The following is a 17,498-nucleotide window of genomic DNA, read 5'->3' as shown; positions in this document are numbered from 1 at the left end:
ATACTAAAATCCATTTATCCCCTATTACAATCAAGATCAAGTAATATAAAATCCTGTTAAAGCTCTTCACCCATAAATACTTTCTAATTTCAGTGTTTTTAACTATGACTCTCCTCCTTGCAAATTATAATCTGTCTCTCTTCCCATCACTAATGTCTTCTATTGAGATCACCTTTTAATGGCTTTTTGTCCATGTTGTATAAATGTAGTTTTCTTGTTGAATCCCCCTATTGAAATGTGAGCTCTTTGAGGACAGAGACTAAGTTTTTGCCTTTCTTTGTATCCTTAGTGCTTAGCCCACTCACACCCTGATATATAGTAAGTTTTTAACAAATGCCCTCTGCCCGATGGTGGACACATCATTAAACCTCTTTGGTTTTTAGTTTTCTCGATGGCAAGTTAAAGGTTGGACTGGATGACCTTAATGGCTCCTTCCAATTTCTAATGCTATGATCCTGTGATAGTCACTTCCATGAAACAATATTTGCTATTTTTATTGTGTGTTTAAGATTTCTTGATGTGTTGTTATAAAATTAGAATAAGTTCATAATTTTATTTGAATCAAATATGTCAAGACAATTATTTCTGTTACTTAGAGTTCATCGATTGGCATAAAACTCTAGATTATATAGTGCTCAGTGTCTATATGAGGAGCAGAGTTAGAGAGAGTTTAGAAGAAGAGAGACCTTGGTGCTTTTGTATTCTAGCTTTGAGAAAGGACATATGGATTCAGGTTCTTTTCAGAAAGGGGACCCTGGAAAGTAAGAAAGAAAACTATAGGAAGAAGCCAATACTTTTAAGAAATCAATGTCTTGATCATTCCATATTCCTAGTTTATACCACACTAGAGACTTCAGGAAATTTCCCCTTTTATGAAATTGGAATCTCTCTCTCTCTTTCTCTTTCTCTCTCTCTCTCTCTCTCTCTCTCTCTCTCTCTCTCTCTCTCTCTCTCTCTCTCTCTCTCTCTCTCTCACCTCCTCCTCTTCCTCATGCTCATCCTTCTTCTCCCCTTTCTCTCTTGTCTATATTTGTGGAATGGGCATTTGGTGGGAAAGAATAAAACCTGGATATATATCTTGGGGGCATTCCTTCCCCAATTATGGTTAATGATCAGAAGTGTAGTTTAAGTTATAATTCTACCCAACAAATTATTTTTGAGAAGAGGAGAGCAGCTGGTTCCATGGACCCAACATCTCCTATAAAGAAGAGCAGGTGGAGGAGATTCTAGAGACTCATGTTTACCTATAAGGCACATCTGGACAGTCCTATATGGACACACATTAATTGGGGAAAAAATTCATACATACCCTACATTTATTTAAATTATGTTTTGAATAGGGGACAATTTTATGCTCATTTGTTAAAAAAAAAAAAAAAAAAAAGTAAAGTAGTCAGTGCTACATGAAGTCTGGAAACTACTGGATTAAACTATTAGCTTTCATCATGTACCCAGATCTGACTTGAGGCTACATGTAGTTGTCACAGAGCTGGGAAAAATTTCTTCATGACTGAAAGTAGAGGTTAACCCAGAGGTCCTTCAAATTCAGTGTTGTTTGAAAAGCCACAATTAATTACTTAGATGTGTTGTTTTTGTTTATTCTAAAACACCACATTAGTAACTGTCACTGACTTTAAACATATTAATGGACAGTCAGCCACTACCAGTCCAACATGACCATTAATTATTTTGAACAATAAAATGAAAACAAACTAAGAAAAAAATCAGCGGCAGACTATAGGCATTTATTTGTAAATTGTGCCCACTAATAACCTCATGAGAAGCTAATATTCTGACATTGCATAATTAAAACGTAGGCAGCTGTTTTGAGGTCTAGTAATAATTCCTTCAGAGTCTTTTGTGAGACCTACACAAAAAGTTATCCCCCTTCTTTCTTCCTGTCAGTCAGTTGAGAGGAACTGGTTTACATAACTATAAGAGAATAAGACTCTTAGGGTACTTTTTAGATTAGATCATTATTGCATCTCAGTTCTAATGGTCCACAAGATTTCTCGCTCACTCAATACCAACCATTGTCTCATTTTTCTCTTGTTATTAGTCCAGTACTAACGAGGGAAGCTTTAATGAAAACTCTTTATAAATGCCTACAGTCAGTCTCTTAGGTGTGACCATAGGAGGATAGGAAATTGAGCTGGAACAGAGCTTAGAGAGTTTGAAGAATTGTGGCACGTTGGCCATTTAAGTTGATAATACTATGGGGGGAGAAGAAAGGGGGATAAACACTTATTTCGTGCCTACTGTGTACTGTCATTTTATCTCCACAGAAAGCTTTGGAGATAGGTACTGTTATTATGTCCATTTACAGATGAGGAAACTTAGGCAAATAGAGGTTAAGTTTATGATTAGCTATATTTTGAGGTTAGTAATATTTGTAAATAAGCAATTTTTATTTCATGAATAGCATATTTTATTACATAGTGTAAGTAAAATCAATATTAAATGAAGTTATTTATAGATATTCTTTTATCTGATATGTCTAAAATTTCATGAGAAATCTGGAAAACTTCTGGCACACTTTTTAAGAACCATTGCCATAACGTCTGATGTTTACTAATTTAAATCAGTCTATCCCTGCACTAGTTTAGGTTACATGTCTAATTATTTTAAACTGTTAGCTCCAGAAGGACAGTGACTTTGTCACTTTTCATCTTTGTTTTCCAGCACCTAAAGGAGTACAATATCTTGCACATAGTAGGTGATTAATAAATAAATTGAAAATTTTAAATGAGTTGTTATAAAAAAAAAAAAAAAAAGAAGTCAAATAGAATAAAACTCTGATGGGTCCAAGTCAGTGACAAGAGTTTGACACAGCCGTAGGGGTGTGAAGGCAGCTTCTTTCTCCTTTTTGCTGTCCCTTGGGAACTCTTACAGGTGTGCACTCAAATCAATGTTCAGTCATCAGATATGATGACAACCTTCTAAAGGAAAGGTTTGATCCCAAATGAAATGACTTAGCTATGATAATGATCTGTGTGCATAGCAAAAATCAATCCTGACTAGCTCTGAAGCCTATTTTGATCTTATAAGTCATGGAAGTCTCTGAGTCCCAGATGTACAGTCATCTGGTTTCTTGCACATTTAAAGTTCCTTGATTATCCCCTTGTGAAGCCAAATAACTTATTAAGGAGACATGTTCTATATTTGATCCTCAAGTAAAAATGTCAACTGGTCAACTATTGATATGTGATGTTAAAGCAATGAGACTTAAGGTACATGTGAAAATCCATCAAGTTGTTTGGGCTATTTAAGCTTTTTCCACTTGTGATCCCTTTTATGCCTGAGAAATTTTTACATGATCCTAGGGAGATATAGAAAATAGATATATATAAATCAAATATTTACTGATAATAAATCATAATTTGCCACCCTCACATTCAGTTACAAGATAGACTCTTAAAACACAATTTAAGAAGTTGGGCTACATAATATAGAATCTATTTCTGGGTTATTGTCTTTGATCTAGGAGGGTATTTAATTCTACCTCATTAAGAATGTATAAAGAATTTGAGTACTGGTTCCCTGGGTAAAATAAAATGCCCACATATTAAACACAAAGGATGATAAAATACTGGAGAAGCAGCTTGTAGTACACTGGATAGAGCACTGAAATCAAAGACAGAAATCCTTCCTCAAACTTCTATTTTGTAATCCTCAACTGTTCACCTCAATTTCCTCAATTGTAAAATGGAGATAATAATAGCATCCACTTCAAAGTATTGCTCTCAGGACAAAGTAATATGATGTTTATAAAAGTACTTAGCACAATGACTGAAATATAATAAGCACTATATAAATGTTTCTTCCTTTCTTCTTCTGCTAGACACATAAAGCCAGAGCTGGAAGGGACCTAATCATCTCATATTCAAAAATATCACAAACTGATTCAAATTTGTAAGACTAAGAAACATTCCCCAATATATAAATGGTCAAAGTATATAAACAGGCTGTTTTCAAAGGAAGAAAAATGAGCTATTAAGTACCACCTAGAACTGTTTCAAGTCAGGAATAATTAGAGAAATGGAAATTAAAATAATTCTCACACTCCATTTCATACCTCAGAATCATCCGCAACTCCTCCTTTCACTTTCCTTACATAACTAATCAATTACCAAATTTTTATCAATATTGCCTTCACAACATCTCACATATCCCCCCTTCTAGTCCACTTACATAGCCAGGTCCCTAGTCCAAAACTCCATTACCTCTTCCTAACTTATTTCAATCTCCACCTAACTAGCTTCACTGCCTCGAATTATTCCCCTCTGCAATGAAGTCTCCACAAGTGATTTTCCTGCCAAAGTGACATTCATAAAGTATAAATTGGACCATAGCATTTCTCTTTCAATAAAGTCCAGTGACTCCCTATTACCTCATATTAAATATGCTTAGCATTTCACTAATTAATTGAAAAATTAATTAAATGCTTAGTATTTAAAATCTTTAATAACCCGATTTCAATTCTTTATAGCTTTATGACACTTTATATTTACTGTGCTTTAATCTCCTTAGCACACTCTTACATTCAGCCAAGCTGCCCTTTTACTGTTCCTTATCCATAGACATTTTATTTCTTAGCTACAGGCCTTTGTAATTTCCATTCTCTACTCCTGGAACACACTCCTTCCTCCAATCAACTTCAGGTAATGGTAAATTTCAGTTCAAATACCACCTTTTATCATAGCTATTTGACCTTGGTCTACTGGCCTTAATTTCTTCATCTGTGAAATGGGGATAATACCAGCACCTATATCCCAGAGTTGTAGCGAGGATCAAGCAAAATAGTTAAGTGTTTTAGTACCGTACCAGACAGACACCAAGGTCTATAAATGCTAGGTTTTATTATTATTAATATTATATACACAGCCTTTTTGTTCCCTTGGATACTAATGAACTTTCTCAACAAAATCACCTAATATTTATTTTGTGCATATTTATATACCTATGTGTATTATATCATGTCACATCTTATTATATTATATTATTTTATATCAGCATGTCACATCACATTATTTATTATGCTATATTATATTTAGTATATCATATCCTATAATATTGTCATGTTATAATACTTTATTGTGTTATGTTGTATTGTTTTGTGTTACTGTATTGTGTTGTGTTGATCAATGAAAGGTAGCAGAGATTTTATTATCACTGTGCTCCTGATAAGCATCTATACCACCTACCCTCCAATTCTTCTACACTCTCCTGAGCTTCTGTTTCCCTTCTATATCCTTTCTCTTCTTCCATTATCCTTTAATATCTATTCCAATTTGGGAAAACTATCCCCTTGATGATAAGGAGTCATGTTTGTATAGTGAAATGATCATATTTAAATTTTCAATAAAAATTTAATTACTAAACAATAACAAAAAAAGAATTCTTTGCATTATAGTACTTTGCTCTTGTTACTATGATTTATTCCAAAATAATTTATACCTGTAGAGATAGGAGTGTTGTGATTAAATAAAAGAGATTTCTCAAGGTTTAAGGAAAAAGAACTATGAAGAGTGATCAACAATTTATTAATATTTTGCCGTCACTCTCACTATTCGAGATAATGATGCCCTAAAATCCACAATCAAGATGAGTTTAAGTTTTACTTGAACCCAATAACTGTCTTTAATTATCTAAATTTTACCTCTCTTCTCTGCCTCCATTTTGTCCTCTCTATAGTCTCAGAGTCAGTGAAATCTAGGTTTAAATCTGTCCTTAGAAACTTGCCATTTATGTGATCCTAAGAAATTTACTTTCTCAGTATCAGTTTCTTCATCTGTAAAATTGAGATAATGACAGCAACTACCTCATTAGCTTTTTGTGAGGATCAAGTGAGAGAATAAGCGTCAAATGTTTTGCAAACTTTAAAACCCTATAAAAAACACTAGCTCTAATCACCATCATCATTATTATCATCATCATCATCATCGCCATCATCATAATCACCATTAATATAATCCTTTCCCTATATGTGGTTGTCTTTTAGTCTCTGTCCCTTCTCTTTTTCATTCATCCATCTTTCTCTCTTTTCCTAGTACTCCTTTTCCCTCTTTCTTTATTTTCCTTCTTGCAAAGATATCTTAAATCTTATTTAAGATATAAGCTACAGTCTTCCTTTAATATCTTAAAACCATAAGTATCATTATCACCTAATTTCTACTGTACTTGGGTAATGAAGGCTGAAAAACCTTCTGCTATGACTGCAGGCCTCACTTACTAATAAAAATTTCTAAGAATACTGAACAAGAAGTGAGGGAAGAAGGCAATCAGAATATGGAGCCAGGGACCTCTCCATCCTCCATGTTCCCAGACCTTGCCAATCCTACTGAAGCTATTTATCACCTGATGCCAGGGTCAGTCCCAAGTTGTCGCCAAGTGGGCATTTCTTTATGAACAGTCAGTGAAACACAGGCCTATGGTTTGCTTAATATCATCAAGCCTTTTGATTTAAGCCTTTTGTATTATCAAGTTTATGTCCTGTTCCATATTAAACAGAACTATTTTTGTTGGCTGACATTTAGATCAATTTATTAGAAATTGCCATATATTTGTATGTGTGTATACACACATTTACACATTATACTCCAAATTAGAAATGTCAGTAGCCTAGCTCACATTTTTATACAATACCTTGTTAACTTCCATATGGGATGATAAAGAGAATTTTTTAAATTCCAGAATTTTATGATTTAGAAGCAATGCTATTATTGACTTTTTAGAAACAGGGTTAAAAATTTGTTGAACTATATTTTTTCTTCACATGAATTTTATATTTTTTAGTTCACATCTTAAACCAATGAATAAGCAGATATACAATATATGCCCTCCTGAAAGAAAATTAAACTGCAAAATCTTCCATGTTGAACAGGCCGTACCTTATTTTGATATTTTTCTGATGTCTTATCAAATAACCCCTTACCTTTTGTAAACACTACTGAATGTTTTTCATTATATTTCATGTCAAATAGAGATAAAATGTGATAGTGTGATTCACCTTTAAAACACTAGCAAGGGAACTTCTGAGTCATTTGTGATGATATATAACATGCTTGCTTTCCCTATCATTGTGGCCTGCCACTTGATGAGAATATATCACTTTAACCAGAAATAATTTCTTTAAAAACATGACTTTTAAAGTACTGTGGATAAAACCAAAATTTTTATTTTTGCCAAAATATTAAATGCCAGTAAAAATTTTCATCCTGTTCCAGTTAAAGCATGTTTAACATAACTTAAGAAAGTGTCAAATGGAAGTTCAAGTTCTGAGAGAATTAGAATATTGACATTGCATTTAAACTTTGCATTGCCTCATAAAACTTTCTTTCCTACTCTGAAGTGCTCTTACTTGTGTATTCCCTAAGAAACCAAATCATAAGTGAAGTAGAAGCTATCTTCTCTTCTGCCCTTCCACCATATTTTCTATTTACAGTGTTTTATCTGGTATTCTACAGTATGAACAACCATCTTTGGCATATCACTAAGAATTATGTATGAAATAACTTTGTGCCACCAAATCAGACTGTTCATGATTTTGACTCATAATTTTTGGCCTCAAGAAATGTGTACAAAGTGTCATCTGAAGACTAAAACTTAAAAAGAAATGCACTATTTTAAAGCAATATTCACTTTAGTTAAACCCTTTAAATTATAAAATGTGTCTGTCTAAACAACAGGTTTTAGGCTTATGGTAAACATTGAATTTCAGGGCTTCCATCTGTTTATTCCTTCCTTTCTTCTTCCTGTAATTGGAAATACTAACATTATGGTCTCTGGTTAAGAAAATGGGAATGAGAAAATGCTTGATTTCTGTGTATTTGACCATCACCTGAATAAAAGGGCTGATTTATTAATAGGCTCAAATATTCAACTATACCATTATTTAAAAACTGGGATGTCTCTACTCTCTCTCAGAAATCATGGAGAGCAAAGGGTTGATGTCCTCAATAACCCCTTTAAAGTGATTCATCATCTGAGAATATCAGAGAGTCACTGTTTTGGTGACATTCTCTGGGAGTTATAAGGAATAAATGATTATCATTGATCTATTAATATGATCCTTCTGTCTGTGAAATAATGGGGTCACCTTTATCTCATAGTCTACATTTCTCATAGCTTTGTGGAAACTGCATTAACAAATATTCTCTAAAAGGAATTCTTTTCAAAATGTTTTTATAATAAAAAAGGGGCCATATGAATATAAAGTAATAGAATCTTAGAGTTTGAAGGTACCTAGAAGTCATCCAGTCCAGCCTCCCTGTTTCAGAATCTTGATTGGATAGTTTATTCAGCCTCGGCCTGAATTGCCACCATATATTTAATTATTCTGAACTTGCAAGTTTCAATACATTTTAAAACAATGTTTGAACCACAGCCATATTTAGTTATGTCTTACAATGATTCAAATCTTTCTAGGTGTAGCCCAACCTCCTGACAATTACAAATGCTATATTTCTATGGGGTGGGGAAATTGAGGAGTGGGAACATAACAATTTCTTCTTTGTTATTTGAATGCTTAAATCCAAGAAGCAAAAAGCAATATACTCTCTAGACAGTAAACCCTTTTATGAAAGGAATCATATTCCAGATAAACTATGTGTCTCTCCTGGCTGAAGAGGTACATAGAATAGTGGTTCGAGAAAAGGAAGATTGGAGTTCAAATCCAGCCTCAATCACTTACTAACTTCGTTAGTAAGCAAATCACTAATCTCTGTCTACTTGACTCTCTTCATCTGTAAAATGATAATACCTCACAGGGTTGTTATGAGAATCAGATGAGATAGTATTTATAAAGTGCTTATCATCCTGTCTGGGATATAATAGGTACTTAATAAATGTTTGTTTCCTCCCTTCGTTGAGCTAGGCACAGAGTATATGTGCATTGTATTTGATTAAATTTGGTTGCATTGTGTCAAATTGTATTATATTGTCTTTTTATGGTTTGGGGAGATTTGGGAGATAGTAGTAAGTCAAAGGGCTGCTTCCTACTATCTAAATTGTGTTCTCTAATGTTAGATCATCAGCCTTTAGGGAAGGAAGCATGCCTACTTCTAAATTCACTTTCAGTGCTCAAGGAATAAGAAATATTGGATTACAGCCCAAAACAGTGTATTAATACAGTAAAGGGAATTCTTTCCAGCCACTAAAATATTATATAATATATATACAATATTGTTTTAAGAAAACAGAAATATAGCCCCCCAATGCATTTATTGAGTATGGTAACTCATATTTTGAAAGGATTCTAGCAATTCGGCCCCCCCCACAAATTACCTCAGTTTCTCTTAACTCAAACTCATCTTCGTTAAATGTACATCAGTGTGTCAACACTCTATTTACACACACACACACACACACACACACACACATACACGCTTTTTCAGGCACAAGTAGTACAGAAGACAAGATCCACACAAACATTAATCATGTGTTTTGAAATAGCTCCCCAGGAGCCTGGAGAGAAAAATGATCTAGCACATGGAAGATCTGGCTTAGTAAATCTCAGCAACCACATACTGGGGAGCGATGAATTCATTAACCAATGTCCTAACACAGAACAGAATGAATCATGAAATGAAGGGCTGTCTTCTGGGGCTCTCCACTCCAGAGACATGACCAAAACACGTCTGATAATTTATTACTCCCCCCTCCAGATGGGGAAATGAAAGTTGTTGAAAAGTGAATTCAAACTTTAGCTTTATGGGCCTTCAACAACAAAAAAAACCTTTTGTACCTGAAAAGACAAGACTTGTGAATAAAGCAAACAGTGAGATGGACTTCTAGATATTTTCTCCAGTGCCCACTAATTTAAAAAATAAAAATAGGAATTATGTGCCACAGAGCAAGCAATTACAACTGTTTCTTACAGACAGAAAGTAACTAAATCGGATTAATCAAAATTAATAGTGGAAAATGTCAATCTTTAAGGTCCTCAGTAAGAACCTCTCCCTTCCTCCCCCAGCTCTATGCTCCACTTTGATATAGAATACTTTGGAACATCCTCGTCTCTAGCAGCTCATGTCTCCCCTGACTTTCCCTCACTATTACAACAAGTAACAGACTTCAGTTCTATCTAGTTATTAAAGGAAGAGAAGCAGGTGGAAGAAAGTGTGAAGACCACACTTGCCTTCCTCCTCTGACAACCCCTAAGTTAGGAACCCCCAACACGGCTGAAATTTGGTCCAGGACAACCACTCCATCCTTCCCCCAAGGCTACAAAAAACATCAGGCAATGAATCAGACCGGCAAGAAAACTAAAAAACAGAGAGAACTAGGGGAGAAAGTACCAGGGAATACATTGTCTTCAGAAGAAATCTAGGTTTCTATAAGAATGAAGAGTGAAAGAGTACAAAAAGGAGAAACCTAGGATAAAAGAGAATGTATTTGCAATACAATGGAGATTTCAGAGAAATAGTGGAATAAGAAAGCAAAGAAGGTTATAGACTAAAGAGGCATCAAATTGTGTCATATAGGGATGAGATTATGGAGAAAGGTAACAGAGGAAAGGGATTTTAGCCTAGGCTGACTCCAGTCCTACATCACAGGGATTAAAGAGCAGAAAGTTGAAATTGGCTAACTAAGAGTTATGGGTAGTGGAGTTACTGAGTAGTGTAAAGCCTGTAAAATAAAATGGTTTGAAAGTTATACAGAAATTAAAGTGTTAGTATGAGGTTGTTCTAGGCAAAAATTATTCCGAAGTCTCCGACTTTGGGAGTTTCGAGAGGCTGAGAAGGTGAGCCTCTTAGAATCTGGGAGTCAAAGTCCATACTGAGCCTTGCTCCACATCCATGCAACAGGGAGCAAGTACTGACCTTCAAGGATAACCTTCGGTACCTAACCCATAGGTAACTGAGCAAAGACTTTTCTGACAGACGGGACTTGTCTAGAAGAACTTGGTGCTATGCAGAAACTCTGCCCAAAAACTTTGGTAGGCTATAGTATTGTCTGCCCACAATGCAGTACATACTAGTCCTACTTCCAAATATATCTTGATAAGTAACAGGAGTTTGATAAATTTGATAAGAACCCAGCAGGTTGATTTTTGGAGAAAAGTATCCTTAATGAGATATATTGGCCAAATTGAGAATGGTAGAAGGGCAATCTTTATGATGATTCTAGAAGGAATTCTAGATTATTCATGAAATTACTAAGAAAAGACCTAAAACTAATCAGTCTGGTATCCAAATTATCATTTTTTTCACAAGATAGTTGTACAGTCGCCCGTGTAATTTCCTGCCACTGTCATCTTTCATGTATTTTTTATTTCATGTGATAGTCCTTATGACCTAGAAAATCTGCATTAATATGGTGAGCAAAAGCACAGGGTTTCAAATCAAAGCATACTACATCTGTCATAACCTCTTGCTTAACAAATTTCATAATTCTGTGATAAGGATCAAGTATTTCATTTTCTTGCCCCTTATGTTTAAAAATTGCATAATGTAGAATGATCAAAAAGACAGACCAGATTTTGATATGTCAACAGTTTTTCAGAATTCTATAGCCAGAATAGCTATTGTTATCCTGCACAAAATAGAGGGACTTCTGGGATCATGTTAAAACAGTTTCTTGGCCACAGAGTCTCTTAATATTTTTCTGTTTCAGAAAGAAAAGCCCTGAGGAGTTATACACCATGCAGAAGATACAATGAGATCTAAAAATTAAAGCCTCTGATGTTAAATTAGAGAATTGAACAGGGAGACAATAAAAGGCTGTTCAATAAAAAAGTTCTGTTATAAGTAGAATGCTAATAAGATGTCAAAGGGCAGATCTAATCTAAATCTTACACTTTCAAGTACATCCTAGCTGAAGCAAAGAGCTTCTTATCCATCAGATAAATCTGGGAAAGTTGTAAAGAGTTTCATAGATATTGCATGAGTAGTCTTAGAGTCAACATAAGTCTTAGAGAGAGTCAATACAATCTCATAGTTATTGGCAGAGAAAGCTGATTGAGGATATCCATAGTTTTCACTTCAATAAAAAGGCTTACCAATCATAGCACTTCCAACAAATGGAGGATTGAGTTGTTGGTAGATATAAAGATCAGCTAAGGACTATTAGTGAAGCACAGAAAGGGACTAATGGTTAACAGAATAGATTAAAGAATTTTGGACTCTTTTATTAACCATCATACTATCCTGTGGATGTGGCTGAAAGAACTGTAACAGGAAAATTCCTGGTAGATGTGTATCAGGCTATTAGGTAAGCTTGAAAATTAGTGAAAATTGACAACTAAGTGGAATAGAGAACATGACTTATAGGGAGCTTCAAAGGGCAGCTGATGCTGGAAAATACTGACTGATGGAGAGAGTGGAAAACAAAGGGAACAAGTCTAGCTGAGAACAGCAAAATGCCTCAGTAGAAGACAGAAGTTTTACATTGTTTAAGGAAAAAGGTATTCTTACATATATGTACCCTAGTCATATGTATTCTCTACATGTCCATCTCTTCACACAGATATTTTTATACTTACAATTGAAGATGCCCAATGCATAATTCTGGTGAATATCTAATTTTATCCCTAAATATGCATGTATTTATGGAAGAATGAGCTCCAAGTATGAGTAGAGACTTTGTTTATGTTGCTTTTTAATTAAAAAGTCATCTTTATGAATGAACTTTGTCATCTAATTGGGTAGTGAAAAAAATCAAACACAAATATGGGTGTTTGTTAGCTCTATTTTGAAAAGGACTTTGACCCTCAACATATTTTAACCAGAGGTAATTCAATTGAGTCCCATAGTGAAAGGATATCAATGGGCCATATTTATGATCTGACTGTAAAGGATATTGTATATGTTGAATTTCTCTCTTCCTTTTAAAGTTTGTCTTCATAAGTAAATATAGTACAAGGTTATATATCTTCAGGATTGTTTTAATTTTATTTCAACTCTTTACTTGCTGTTCTTTAGTGTTCTAAAACTGCCCAGTTATCAAGGCTATTTTAAAATGATTTTGTCGTATGTACATGAAGTGGTTGCTTTGTTCATTCAGCATCCTAGGATTTAGGTCATGCTGCTCCAATCATGCAACCAACGTTTCCAACTGAATTCTTTTGTACTCTTTATCAATAGCTGTTTTATAAGTCATTTTTCCTTCCTACCTCAGACTCTATAATTTTTTGAGCTACCTAATTATCTTAGCCTCTCTAGTCATAACATGTTCCCTTATCCAGCTCTTCATTGGATAACAGGATTTTTTATGTAGTTTCTACCCTGCAAACTTTGCAAATATTAATTCCTTTCTTAGAGTCCCTTCCTTCTTTAACTAGCTCTAATGCATTATCCCTTTCTGTTTTTCCCCTTATCTTCTTTCTGCAAACCATAAACCTGCAATCTGTCTGGCATTATTCACTTCCTTTTCTTTTGGATGTTCTCTATACAGTATTGTTGCTCTCAGTATTTTGAGAGTGTTGCTCCTCATCAAGTCACAAGAGATGTTATGTCTTATCAATTTCATTCTTCTTTACCTGATAAATGTGAGCAATTTTGCTTCCACAAAATACTACCTCCATTCTTTTCCATAGTTTTTCATTTTCCTTTTCTTCATTTGACTCATTGAATATCTTAACATTCCCATATGTATTTTTGGTCATCTTATACTTTTGTCTATCTGCTTGTTTCTTTAGTGTTTTTCATTATCTGAATGGCTTACAAAATCAAAAACAAAGCATGTAAGAGAAGGAAAATGCCACAGAGACTCTCCCTTTAGAGCTGTGTCTGTCCATTTGGCAGCTAAAGAAAGTCTCTAATGAGTCCTATCTTTCAGAGTCACTGAGCCAAGTAAAGAAAGGGCTGGACAAAGAGATAAGTTCTCTTCCTAAAGAGACAGCAGGCATCAGGCCAGAGGAAAGAAGTGCCATCATCTTCAATAGCTTAACCCTGAGAAGAGCTGCCATATGCTGGATGGAAGCCAGCTCCTTTTCCTAAATTTGGCCTTGAACTAACCATGCTGAAAACAAAGCAGGTTCCCAGGAGCCCAGAGCAAGAAAGAAAAGGAGCAACTAATGACTGCCACACTCTATTTTTGCTAACTTCTGTTAACCCTGGACTCTAATGATCAAACACTCCAAATTTCTCCAATCCCTTAGGTCTTCAATTCTAAAATCTTCACTCCAATGAGACTGAATTATGGGGGTGAGGGGGAGCTTCTCACAATCTTCTAAGATTTTTCTCCTTCTTCAAAATTCTATTATGCTTTATTTACATTATTCCAAGATCTCAATTTATGTTGTATTATTGTTACACAAATACATGCCTTCACTACCAATAGAAATACAAATATCCAGAGGGCAGGAACCATATCTTCCTCATCTTTTATATCACCCTCAATGTATATGTAATCTTTCTAACCTATAAGGATCCTTATCCGGATTCTCATTTTTACTGATGAATTAGCCATTGAGCAAGAATACTTCTCCTACTCCTTGGTTCTAGGAACATCCTGAGGCCAAAGTGATTCTTCTTTAATGCTATTTGCTTAAGACTCAATTCCAATATGATCTTCCCAAAATTAATTTTCAGTTGTTAGCGCCACAGACAACCAATTAGCATTATTTAAGCATTTGCAAAGGGATAGTTAATGAAGAGACATAGCCAAAACACAAGCACAAACATATGAGACCCTATACTGCCTTGGTCCCTGGGAAGAGTGGGATCAAACTTAAAACAGTTTCTACAAAGCATTTGTCTTGCTTAGTTCACTTCCAAGTTTGACATAAACAGTAGATAGATCTCAGCTACTTTATACTTTGCTTCTGTTCCCAGAACTGTGCCAGTGCTTTGATTAATAGCAAATTCTGGTCTAAATTCCAACTACTAGACTTGTGGTGACTTTCATTCCCAGCTTTTCAAAGTTCACAGTCAAAGCCCTCTCTGATATTCCTTCACCTAAAAACAGGAAAGAACAAAGAGACAAAGACCACAAACCTTTCCCTTTCCAGAGCTTATAATGTCTCTCTTACTCAGACAGCCAAGAGGGAAAAAAGAAAGACCTTGCCTGGTTAGTGTCATTCGATAAGATTCCCAGTTCTGGTCCACAGCCAATTGAAAGATTTCTCTTCTTCATGTGAGTTGAAGAATACAAACAGTATCTCTGTGTTCTCTAAATTAGGGAGCCTAGCCCTTCCATTACATTTCATCATTCCTTTCTAGAAGTAGCTTCCCAGCCTCTTCTCCATGAGAACTGCATCATCAAAGTTCTCTGGACTTGTTCATAAAGGCAAGGCTTGTCCTGTTCCCTCCTGCTCACAATGCTTGTCATATCAAAGGAACTTAAAAATATTTATTGAATGATGTTTCTTAATCAATTTAGAGGCAGTCATGGCTATAGCTAAAAATAAGAAATGAGAGCTAAAAGTGGACTATTTTTTACCCTAAAGCCTTAATGAAATTTGGCTCCTCCTTTTATCCATTTGTTGGAGAATGATGACATTCACAGGATCATTTTAAGGAAAAAGTATAGTAAATCTTAAAACATCTTAACAATTGTTTTTGGTACTGTTATGAGCTTTAATAACAGAAGCTGGAGCTTTTGAATGTGACAAAGCAATTAAGTGAATTCCCCAGGAAAATTTTAAGAGGAGTTATTGAAACCTACTGACGTTATTTCTTTCTGATTTATCTGCATTAGATGGGGGATTTCTCACCTCAATCTGAAGTTATCAAAATGTTGATTTTTTCCCCATATATACTTCCCTTTTAAAAGGGAAATCTATATCCTATCACTCTCTAATTCATTCTCCTCCCCCCCCCCCCCAGTGTGGATATCTCTGTCTGTCTGCTCTCTCTGTCTCTGTCTCTCTCTGTCTCTGTCTCTGTCTTTTCTCTCTGTTTCTGTCTCTGGTTGTGTGTGTCTCTCTGTCTCTTTGTCTATGACTCTCCCTCCCTTCCTTCTTCCATCCCTTCCTTCCTCTCTTTCTCTCTCATTCTTTCTCTCTCCATGAATTCTGAGCTTCCAAAGTGGTCCTCCAGCCTTTGTCTAAAGACTCACAGGAAGAAGACTCTTCTACCTCTGAAAATCTGATTTTATTTTATTTTATTTTCCTTTCACCAAAGCCTGCAAATCTACTTCTTGGTAATTTTTAGGATGATATAAAATAGTCTTTTGTCTGCATGATAGCCTTCATAAATTTGACATAATTCTCATATCCTCTCATCCCAATCTGCCTCAGCTCCTATCCTTATCTACTGTCTATCTTCCTCAGTTCATCCCTAGTACTGCATCCTCTGGTACTCCACTGTTACAAAATCCCCTTCATCACTGATCTCTTCCTCTTCTACTCCTTCCATCTCCTAGCATTTGAAACTTGACTTTCTCCTGGTGACCTCAAATCCTCCACTCTATCTCTTCTTCTCTCATGGCCTATGTATAATAAGGCAGCTCAATCTTAGTGAATAGAGTGTTGGGTCTGGAGTCAAGTAGGCCTGAATTCAAATCACTTAATTGTTTTGACCTTGAGTGATTCACTTAATTAATCTCTCTTAATCTCAGTTTCCCTCACTTTAAAATGGGGGTAACAATAACTCTTACCCAATAAGGTTATGAAAATCATATGACTTGACATATGCTAAGTGCTTCACAAACCTTAAAACACTCTATAAACATTAGCTATTATTATCATTATATTATTATTATTATTATTATTAGCCATTCTCTACTTACAGGATGAATAGAAGTCAGGAAACTCTTTGATGCTTATTGCTATTTCCAGTCCCTTGCTTTGTCTTCCTCATTGAATTAACAACAGCTTGTCCTTTCAGAACTGCAAGCAGATTGTATCACACTATCTCCATTCTTTTTATTGTCACATATTGACGTCCAAAACATTCTTTCAACTTCCTCGGTGACTTCAATATGTGACTCACAACCTTCCTATCCATTCCAACACTTGCCACCATCCCCAGTGACTGCAATATTTATGTGGATGACCTTCATGAAACCCTCATATCTTAGATTATACTCCACTCTGATGACTCCATCTCCAAGATGAGCCAGCCATGAATAGGAATAGTCACATATAAATATCATCTCTTTACAAAACTACTCTATGTACAAGACCCTGAGCTCTGAAATTCCCCTCCCTAGTCATAACCTCCTCTCATCTGCTGCCTCAGAAGTCAGATTTTAAATGTAGAGGATCTGAGTTCAAATCCCAACCTATCACTTCCAGTGTAACTCTGGGCAATTCATTTAATCTCTGGGAATCTGGGAATCCTTATCTGTAAAGTGAGGCAGTTGGACTCCATCACCACTAAGATTTATTGCAGCTTCATATTAATGATACTATGACTGATTTTAAAATCTCTATCAAAAAAAACAAACAATAAATGCAAAACCAAAACATTTTCCTTTAATTTTGTTATTATTCACACTAATGTCAGATTTCCAGAAATCATAATCTAAGTTCCCTTACACTTCTTCCTTACCACCCACTCACTCACTCATTGGTTCCCAAGTCTACTTTATACCCTTCTTCTCCCTTCCAT

General features: G+C 35.2%; 1 long non-coding RNA gene across 1 annotated transcript in view; it reads right to left on the bottom strand.

Moving 5' to 3' along the window:
• LOC116422757 overlaps positions 1-16,878 on the bottom strand; it is a 68,674-nt gene extending 51,796 nt beyond the window's left edge. The window contains exon 1 of the long non-coding RNA XR_004233271.1: positions 16,675-16,878. This is a non-coding gene — a long non-coding RNA (uncharacterized LOC116422757). The remainder of the gene's footprint in view (positions 1-16,674) is intronic.
• Positions 16,879-17,498: the final 620 nt, after the last annotated feature.

Source organism: Sarcophilus harrisii, chromosome 3 (assembly GCF_902635505.1).
Source record: "Sarcophilus harrisii chromosome 3, mSarHar1.11, whole genome shotgun sequence".
NCBI lineage: Eukaryota > Metazoa > Chordata > Mammalia > Dasyuromorphia > Dasyuridae > Sarcophilus > Sarcophilus harrisii.
The sequence above is the reverse complement of the archived record's forward strand: the minus strand, read 5'-3'. Positions and strand labels throughout refer to the sequence as shown.